General features: G+C 28.4%; 1 protein-coding gene across 1 annotated transcript in view; it reads right to left on the reverse strand.

Annotated features, from left to right (window-relative positions):
* tai (taiman) overlaps window positions 1-9,208 on the reverse strand; it is a 126,697-nt gene extending 117,489 nt beyond the window's left edge. The window contains exon 1 of the mRNA XM_065502396.1: window positions 8,934-9,208. The gene's annotated coding sequence lies outside the window, so the exon portion shown is untranslated. The remainder of the gene's footprint in view (window positions 1-8,933) is intronic.
* Window positions 9,209-10,321: the final 1,113 nt, after the last annotated feature.

Below are 10,321 nucleotides of genomic sequence, written 5' to 3' on the forward strand. Positions count from 1 at the left end.
TACAACAATTTTAATTTAAAAAAATTTAAAAAAGAAAGCAAAATGTTATTTGCAACAAAAATGCAGGCACTTTATTTTGCAAGCCTTTTTGATAAAACTTTAAAAAAATTAAGAGAGGGTGTAAAATTTACCACCACCTCATAAGTTAAAGGTTAAACTCGTAAAAACGGAATTAATTGTTGTTAATTTTGATGAAGACGTTGGTTATGATGCATTTATAAAACAAGTTAGAACGGTATATTCGGCTTTGCCAAATCTTAAATACCCTCCACCTGCATACATATTTGTTAGGTTAATATACATATATGGGAGCTATAACCAATTATAGGCCGATCATCATAGAATTAGGTATACCGATTTTGGTATATATGGGGATTATTTATGACGAATTTCAACTTAATAGCGATATTTATAAGATATTTATGCTAATTTAAGTGATTTTCGAAAGTGAACTTTATATGGGGGCTATGGCCGATCCACAAAAAATTTAGTGTTGTGATTTCTTTTAGCACGAAACTTATTTTTGCTGAATTTTGTATGGGTACTGCAATTCTGAAGGCATTTATAGACCATAGAACCATATTTCGGGAAGAAATTTGTATGGGGGCTAGGAGAAATCATGAACCGATTCTTATAATTTTCACCAGAGTTAGTCCTTTTATTATAAAAATAACGTGTGTAAAGTTTTATGGTATATTGCAGATAATATATTTACACAAATAACCAAAAATATGTGAAAAAAAAAATTGTCAATTTTGTTTAGGTTGTCTCACATTTTGGTTCATAGCTCTGGTTCTAATGAACCGATTTTGCTGATTTTCAATACCAAACTGCTTAGGACAACAATAAACATATTTTTTGCAAGTCTACCAATTTTGTTTGCGTATTTTGGACGTGAGCGTGTTTTACACAGACACACATACGGACAGACAGACGGATATGGCTCAATCGACTTAGAATTTCATAAGGATCAATAAAATAATTACTTTGTTGGGTCTCAAATGAATATTTCTCAATGTTACACACGGAATGACAAACTTATATATACCCTCATTCACCACTTGTGGTGGTGGAGGTGTAATATAAAGTACTTTTTTACATTTTTGCAGCAAAAGGTGTCTACAAAATTCCAACGAAAGTGGAAATTTATATTTTAAACAACAACTTTATAGTAAAGCCGGATTACTTTCTATATACAATTGAACAGTATATAAATTCAGTTGATTTTGTTCTTAAAATAAAGCCAGATAAGTGTGGGTCAATTAAAAAATAAAGTGTTTAACAAATTCATATAGCAAATTTATTTTTTTTATTTGTTGGTCATTATTTTCAAGTGTTTAAAATCATCTTCAAAAATGAAAAGTACTAACTTGACAATGCATATATTGGTATAAAAAGCAAAAAGTAGAACAAATGTACTTTTTACTCGAGTCTACATCACATAAAGTAAATCTGCCAGAACCTCCACCGTCTGACTACACAATACATACGTTTTTTCAAGAAGTACTATTTAATGGAAACAACGCTGATCTACAAATGGAATTGTTAATGAAGGGAACACATATTTAGCAACGCAACAAATGTTGGCAGATCTTCATCAATATAAGTACGTATTTACATATAAATTAAAAAAAATTGTATTAAAATAAATCGTGATCCCAACAGAAAGCATAAACCAGTAATTTTAATACATGGGGCATTTCATGTCAAGTGAACCAACTTTTGAAATCGATATCTTCCGATCGGGATGAAATTTGCACCAAGGTTAGTTCTATTGGTTAGTAACTCAGACACATTTTTCAACAAGATCGGTCGAGAACTCTCTGAGTTAGAATAGAATCGGTTATGTAGATTCTTATTATGCAATAAAAAAATAATGGTGTATAAGCTTATACACTATTGTTTTATTGAGAGGGCGATATGTCCTTTTTTGGGACTTGGAACATTTTCTCTTTCATATCAGAAAGTCGAGGTGACTTTCTTTAAAAAAAATTGTGATTTACATATTTTGGTTGAAATTTAATGAAGAAACCAATAATTAAAACAAGTATTATATATTTAGTAACATATTTATATTATACTTAATTCCATTTGAATGAGATAATAATTTTGAAATTTTTACAAAATAAAATGGACTTAGCACTTTTGCATTTTATAAAAAAGCCCAATTTTCGGTTAACCGACAAACCTATAAACATAATAATGTATAATGTAATTTAATGTATTTTAAATGACTAATAAAATAATTAGAAAAATTAATATTTTTCACTTTATTTTGATTCCCTTTATTGTGTAATTCCCCAAGTCCACTTTATTAAGCTAAGATTCGGCAATGTTGGTAGAGCTTGATGTATAATTAGAGATGCCAAACGGGGAATCCCATTCCAGAAAAATCCCGGGGTTTTTAATTTTAAATCCCGGGGTTTTCGGGATTTTCCAAATCCCGTTTTTTCATAAATAAATAGGGGAAATTGGCATTTTTGTGTGCCTTTTTCATTCATTTTGACATTCTACATTCCCGAATATCGCAAAGTGATGTTCAGCAAAGTTGTTAAGCTCAACTCCTGCTACAATATATTTAATAAAGGAAAACGGTATTTTTGGAAGTTATCTAACAAAACTCAATTTAAATCCTCTTCAAATAAAATTGATTTCATCAGATGGGGAGCTCGAACAAAATGAAAATATTTCGATTGCTAAAAGGCTAAAAGATATTATTAATAAATGTAAAAAACCCAAATAACAATAACGAATCCAAATTATAATGTAGATTTGCAACTTGCAAAAGAAATAGATCATTTTATTTCAGAAGGAACAAGAGGAAAATACTAGCAGATTTGTTATAAGTATTTGCATACGGGTTTTCCAATGTGAAAGACGAAATGTGAAAGAAGGTTTTCTGCAGCAGCATATGTCGGAAACAAAATTCGTTCCAGAATGGCAGATGAAACCATAGATGTATTCTTAAGAAGCTATTTAAAATAAACACTATTTTTTTGATTAAGGCACTGTTTTTTACCAGTATGTACATTAGGCTCGGTCGATTTTTTTCATAAAAAATCGTATAGCAGAAACGCATTCTACGGAAAATTCTAAGAAATTTTCCCCAAGGTCTAAAAACAAATCCTATCTTGCTCATTTCGACTTTTATCCAATAAAAAAACTAATAATAAATATATACAGTGGTGGCCACCAATTTAAGACAAATACTTGAATTTTTTTCATCAACTGAATTTTAAGTGCGATAGAGCCAAAATAAAAGGACATCTAAGGGTATGAAATTTATTATTAATGTTTCTAGTTTCTGAAAAATGTTTGGAAAAATCGGTAAAACATATATGGACAAAGATATGTGGAAATACGTTGACCCACCTCAGCGAACATCCGCTGTTAATAACATGATATGACCGAAACTAATGGAACTAAAAATACGAAATTTGGTCCGAATATTTTATAATAATAAAAATATAATGATATAAATGTGAGAAAATATGTTTATTTAAAAAAAAAATTTTTTGGTCAAGTTGTAGAAAAATTTTATGTGTTCGTGGTGAATATGTATGAATTGACACAGTCGAATAAAACACACTTGTGTGATAAAACAGTCCTCATGCTTACATATTTGTGGAAATATTTGAAAAAATAATTTACAATTACATGGAATTTAGCAAACAATTTTTGTCTTAAATTCATGGCCACCACTGTATATACTGAAATATCATTGGATAAAAGTCGAAATGTGCAAGATAGGATTACATTTTAGACCTATGGTTTCTTGAGAAATCTTTCTTAGAATTTTCCGTAGATTGCGTTTCTGCTATACGATTTTTTACTTTTTTATCGTGTATACTTTTTTATCGTGTATACAATTCGAAAATTTACTTTCAATTGTAAAGACATAATTATGTACGTTTCTTTCTTATAATTTTGGGGATTTTAGATTTTACGAAGAAAAAACTAAAGGGTTTTGTAGATTGTTCGGGAGTTAATCTGATCAGAATATTTCTGATGAAAAATTAATGATGGTCTTTGTTTTCGAATGTTTTTTAACATTATCAATACGTTATTTTTTATTTTTCTTTTACAATAAAATATTAAAAAACCGAAATCAAAACTTCATTCTTTACTTTTTTAAAAAAATTTATATTATTCGAATAATTCGATTAATTTTAAACTTCGAATTATTCGTTTTACTCGAACAAGAGAAAAATCGAATAATTCGAATACCCTTGTAATTACTACTCCAAATCACGTTCTTTATATCCTAATATATATAATATATAATATAATAAACAAAATATAACAGAATTATTACCACATCACGAGATTTTTATAAAAAAAAATAAATTTATATGTATATGTACAGACATACATAAATATAAGGGTATCCAAATTATTCAGTTATTCCGTTGTTCGAATAAAACGAACAATTGGAATAAGATGTTTAAAAGTAATCGAATTATTCGCCAAGTCGTACGTAAAGCTGTATCGTCCAAACATCACTTATATACATTTAATGTTCGTCGTCTAATTCAACACTGTCACTGTCGAAAACATTTTCTATATCATATTCACCATTACTAACGTCCATATGTATAGCGTGGTTAATATATAATTACGATTCCACCAATATTTCAGCGCTATACAATTCTGGTTCAAAAATTCTGATTCTAAATAAATTCCATGATGACACCAAATCATTTATGTTTATGTGTTTCTGAGAAAAACTTGGTTAATAAACACAAACCCTGAATTTGGTAAAATCTATTCGTTTTTATTTTATTACTTATTTAAATTAAGAATTATGAAAAATTCTTAAAACTGTTCGAATTAATGGTAATTTTAAAATTATTCGTTAGAAATTCTTCGATCATTATGTGAATGGATACCCTAACACATAGAAATAAAGTAGATTATTTTAGTATGAAGACAGACAAAAACAACAGTGAAAATGTTACTGAGCGAAAATACAGCCATTTTTTGATTTCGTAAAATAAAAAAATAAATCTAATGAAATACATACAAAAAAAAGAAGCAAAAATCTATTTAGAAACTGAAGTAGAAACTAAACAGCAGTAGAGAAATAATAAAAATAAAACTTAAAAATAAGTAAATTAAATAACGCATAATTATAATTAATGGGTGACTTGCGGCCAATATATACAAACTAATATATGTATTAGAATGACAATCAGTTGTAAGGAAAAAAATTTTTGTTAAAATTTTAAAGAGTGCCGGGTGGAATATTGTGACACTAGGCCTAAAAGTTAAGTGCTGAAAATTTGAGCCAAATCGGAAAACGAGATCAAAGTTCAGATATATGCAAAATTTTACTATTTATATGAAATAAATAGGTGAAACTCTTTAACTTTCTGCATCGTTTCTGGGTCAAAATGACCCAAAAACTGTTTTATCGCCAAAATTCGGAAAAAATGCAAAATTTTCAGTTTTTGTAAAAATTTTGCTACTAAATAAATACTTTTGCAATTGAATGCAAAAGAATCTTCATAGAAAATTTTCTTTAAGAATAATGTAATAATGATCTCATTTAAAATATATTTTTTTTCTTTTAATTTTGTAAATCTTTATACATATATATAATTCTTCTGTACGTGTGTTAGTAACTGAACTCCTCCTTAACGGCTGGGCCGATTTCGATGAAATTTGTTGTGTGTGTTTGAGTGGGTCCCTGGATGGTTTAGATTCAAAATTGACCTATATAGGTACAATGTTCGTGGCATCTCCCATATGAAGTAAACGTTTATTATTACATATCTGGTGTACTATTACAGTGGGAGTGAGTCTCAAACTTTGTGTGAGCTATGGCAGAACAACGTTTGCCGAGACAGCTAGTGTACCTACCCAGCAAAAATGTTGTGAATTTTTGTAATGACAACTAGTTATTTCATGCATTCTTTTGTAAGGAGTGGTGGTTACCCAGCACATTATTTTATTTACTAGAATAATTACTTATTTTTATACAGGCTGGTAATGAACTTTTGCATTTAGCACAGCTATCTAGTGTGTTTGACTGGAGGTTAGTGGTTCGCCACCTGTCAAAGACATTAATTTTTTTGTTCATATCATATTCATTTATATGTTGATGTTAAAACTATTGTTAACTTCCAATAAAATAACTCGTACATGGAGCAGTGAATTAGCAGCTTGACTATCAAACACAAGCAAATAATGTGACTGTTCGATTCCCACACAAGGCAATATTTTTTGTGTTTTTTTTAGCTACATATTCTTGTTGTGAATTTACTACTTATTTCTCAACTGATTGTAAGTACATTTGTAAGCTTGACCCCTGAATTTTTTAAAAATCTCGAACAACGGTAAGTAGTGTTTCAGTCAAATAATAAGTAGTTATAGCTTTGCTCCAATTATACTTGCTGGCTTACTAGGTAAGTAAAGTTTTTGCTGGGTATATATTTTCATTTAAAAAAAAAAACATTTAAATTCATGCCAAATAGTTGAGCCTCATACGAAAATCTACCTCAACAATAATGACTGCGAATGTGTAGTTTAAATAGCAGTTAGCCAAACATCTTATTATTATTAAACAATATTACGTAATTCTCAATTTATTAGAAACAAAAATACCTAAGCCAAACAGAATTTGAAATGAAAACAATAATGATAACAAAACTTGTATCGTACAACCATTCCAACTTGATTCTCTTTTCATCAGATGGAATATTTAGATAAAATACTAAATCTGATAATTTCTTTACATTGTAATTATTGTTTTTGTAAGCAATTACATAAATTTTTACTTAACTGAAACATCTGGCTGGGCCTTTTATAGACAACTAATCGCTCACAAAACAAGCAAACAAAGAGACAGACAGACAAACAAACAATCAACGAACATATTTTCGCAGACAGTCGAATGTTTTTTTTATTTATTTATTTTACTTTTTCAACAAATTCGAATTTACTATGTAGACATATACGTATGGATTGATGTAAATACGAGTACTTACGAATGAGTATCTATCTATTTGCGAATATATTCAAACACATACACAAGGCGAATTCATATAAGGTGGAGTCAGTCAAACAGCTGATTATTTTTATACACTTCACCATGAGTGGCAAGGGCCCAGCGACGAAATTTTTGGGGCCTTCAGCTATAAGGCCTTCTGTAAGACCTTCCTAGACCTTTTTTAGATCCAGTACTCATGCTCGTTTGCTCTTTAAGGAAGACCTTATGGAAGGCCTACCTGCTCCCTTCTTTTTGTTGCTACAAACGTAGTACAAGCAAAAAACTCACATTCCAAAGACAAAACAACAAATGCAAAAAGAAAAAAGAAGTAAACTTAAAATAGTTTTGCTTAAATTCTTTGACAAAACGGTTGTGCGTTGTGTGTATTTTTTACGTGGTCATAATTCAAGTTTTTATTATAAAAAAATTAAAATAAATAAAAGATCGCTTAGGCCTGATGACAGGCCTGTTGAAGAAGGCCTACTATCAGGCCTGTTGAGGAAGGTAAAGCAGAAGGCCTTGGCTGGCTAGGACATCGTGTGTAAAAAATGTATGAGTATGGAATGGGGCAATAATTCCTTGTGCCTCCTAAACAAGGCCTTCCAGAAGGCCTGCTTACTACTACATGTATGTATGTATGTATGTAAGTTTGTCATTACGTTTGTAATTTCTACATTTTTAATTTACGATAAAGTCTATATATTCTGGATCGTTATGGATTGCAGAGTCAATATAGATATGTCCGTATATCCGTCTGTTGTGTTTTTTTTACCTATTTTTGAACTATGTATATCTGGATTACTAAATTATTCATTTAAACAATATAGATGATATCTAATGATAGAAATTTCAGAGACGTATTTAAAGCTATTGTAATTCGGACTTACAATAGGTCAAAATCGGGAAAAATATTGTTTAACCCTATTCAGCAAAGTCGAATATATTTGGATCTATCTGATGTCAAATACTTTTTATATATTTTAATATCGGCGCTATTCTAGCTTATAAAAAAAATACTTAGTTTTTATATAAATAATCGTACTTAAACCACTACTATTCAAATATCCACAATACATATTTTAAGTTTTAATACATATTTATTTAATTTTTCATTTCTGTTTTCTAACATTTGCTAAGACCAGTTGTTGTTTTTGTAGAACTGCCGCCACCTTATATAAATTCGCCATGCATATACGAACACATAATAAAGATGGTCAGTTACTCTCTCACTCTCTGCATACCTATCTCTCACTCGCTCTTAAAACTGTTGAACTACATTTATGGCAAGCAGTGTTGCCAGACAAATATTACATCTTGTCGCCAATCGATATCCCCATTTCAAAATTTAAATCCTCAAATTTTGTCCAACAAATTTTATTATTATAGAAACATATTATTTTTGAAAACATGAATTCTATTAAAAAATAAATTTGTATACTTTTCGACTATATTTTCTTATCCGAAATCTCTCACGGTGATTAAAATAAAAACTACATATTACCCAACAGAGTATATTTTTGAAAACTTTTTTTTTACAAATTACATACAATTTTATTTTTCCTAGTAAAAAATAAAACCAAACGGTTCGTTTGACAGTTAACACTTGGATAAATTGCTTGTAATATCCCTAAATCTATTCCCACGAAATTCTGTCATCTGGCTACACTGGTGGCAAGTTAAGTTTTCGATTATTCTTTTAAACTATACAATGAAATTATAAAAATATCTATGTAATTAACCAGTGCAATTTAACCAGGGACATTCTTATGAAAGAACTTTTCGTGGATCCATGTTCAATTTGTTATTTGACAGTTTTTTCAATAAAATTCACTGAGAATTGCAAAGTTACCGAAAACATTTCCATAAGTACATATTATTTATATCTATGTATGTGGGTATGTATGAATGGATGTGTGCAGTATATAATATATATTTTTAGTACCTTGTTAAATATTCCACAAAATTGTTGCAAATAAAAGAATCCAGCAATTAGTTGTTGCTACTTGTATTGCTTGCTTAAGGGAATGACAGTAAATGAATCCGATTTTAATTATAAATTTTCCATTTTAGTTTTGCCAATAGAAGAGCAGCAGTGTGTATTTGAGAATTGTATTTCAAGTAATGTTTAATTGTAAGTAACTATGATTAATTTATTTTTGTTGTAAATATAAATACACTTTTTATTTGGATAACAAATTGTAATAATTGTGAACAAATTTATATGTATATTTTAATTTGTTTAAAATATTTAGGCGACTTTGTATAAATATGAAACCGTTGCAATTATAGGTATTTTATACCCATGTATGTATATTTTTATAATTTGTATTTTCGACACTTTTTTATTTAAATATACGTATATTTTCAATTATTTATGACCTTTTTAAATACATTTTAAAAGATTTCGTAGATATGAAAATATTTTTCAATAGATTTTAAAATTTTTTTTTGCACTTTATATATGTATATGTATATTTTGTTAAATATTATATTATTTTGTAAATATACACTTTTTATAGAGATTATTTATTTTTTTAACTTTGTATTGATTTTCACTAATATTTGTAAGATTTATTTCAACATTTTTTTTTATTTATTTTGAACAAAATAATATTTTAACGAGTCATCAAAATCTGCGAAATAAAATTTATTGTTATACGTTTTTTTTTTCTGGAACTGAGAAATTTTTATAAAAATACGTCAAGAAAATGTACATATAAAAATAATATTAAAACAAAAATAACATTTATTGAGAGAGGAAGTAAATTAAAACTCTCTCATACTCATAAAAAAAAAGTATAAAGAAATCACAAGAGTTACGAAACGGAAACGAAAGCAACACACGAAATTTTTGAGTAATTTCAACACAACTCAAACCACATTTTAATTTTTTTTTTAATATTTTGATTTACAAAATTAATTAATTAAACACATCTTCATTATTTTTATAACTAAATGAATTTATTTATTATTTATGCCAAACTATATTTTTTATATTTCGGTTTTTGTTCTGAAATTCTCAAGTAGCAACACTCTCTCAATTTCTCAGAGAGTGGGAGGAGGCTTTAATACGCGAAGATAACCTTTAAGTTAAAGGCGTAACGGAACGATGTGGTATAAGAAACACTCAAAAATTCCGTAAAGTAAAAAAATAAAAAAGAAATCACAAAACGACAAAAAAAGTTTCTAAAACCGAAAAATATAAAACAAAAATTTGCGTTTTAGCAAAAAAGAAAACAGCTAAATTCACTTTATATTTAGTATATTCAAAAATCTTTATCAAGTGAAAATCTATAAACGATAGTAACGCGTTACAAAAAAACTAAGAAA

Source organism: Calliphora vicina, chromosome 2, assembly GCF_958450345.1.
Source record: "Calliphora vicina chromosome 2, idCalVici1.1, whole genome shotgun sequence".
NCBI lineage: Eukaryota > Metazoa > Arthropoda > Insecta > Diptera > Calliphoridae > Calliphora > Calliphora vicina.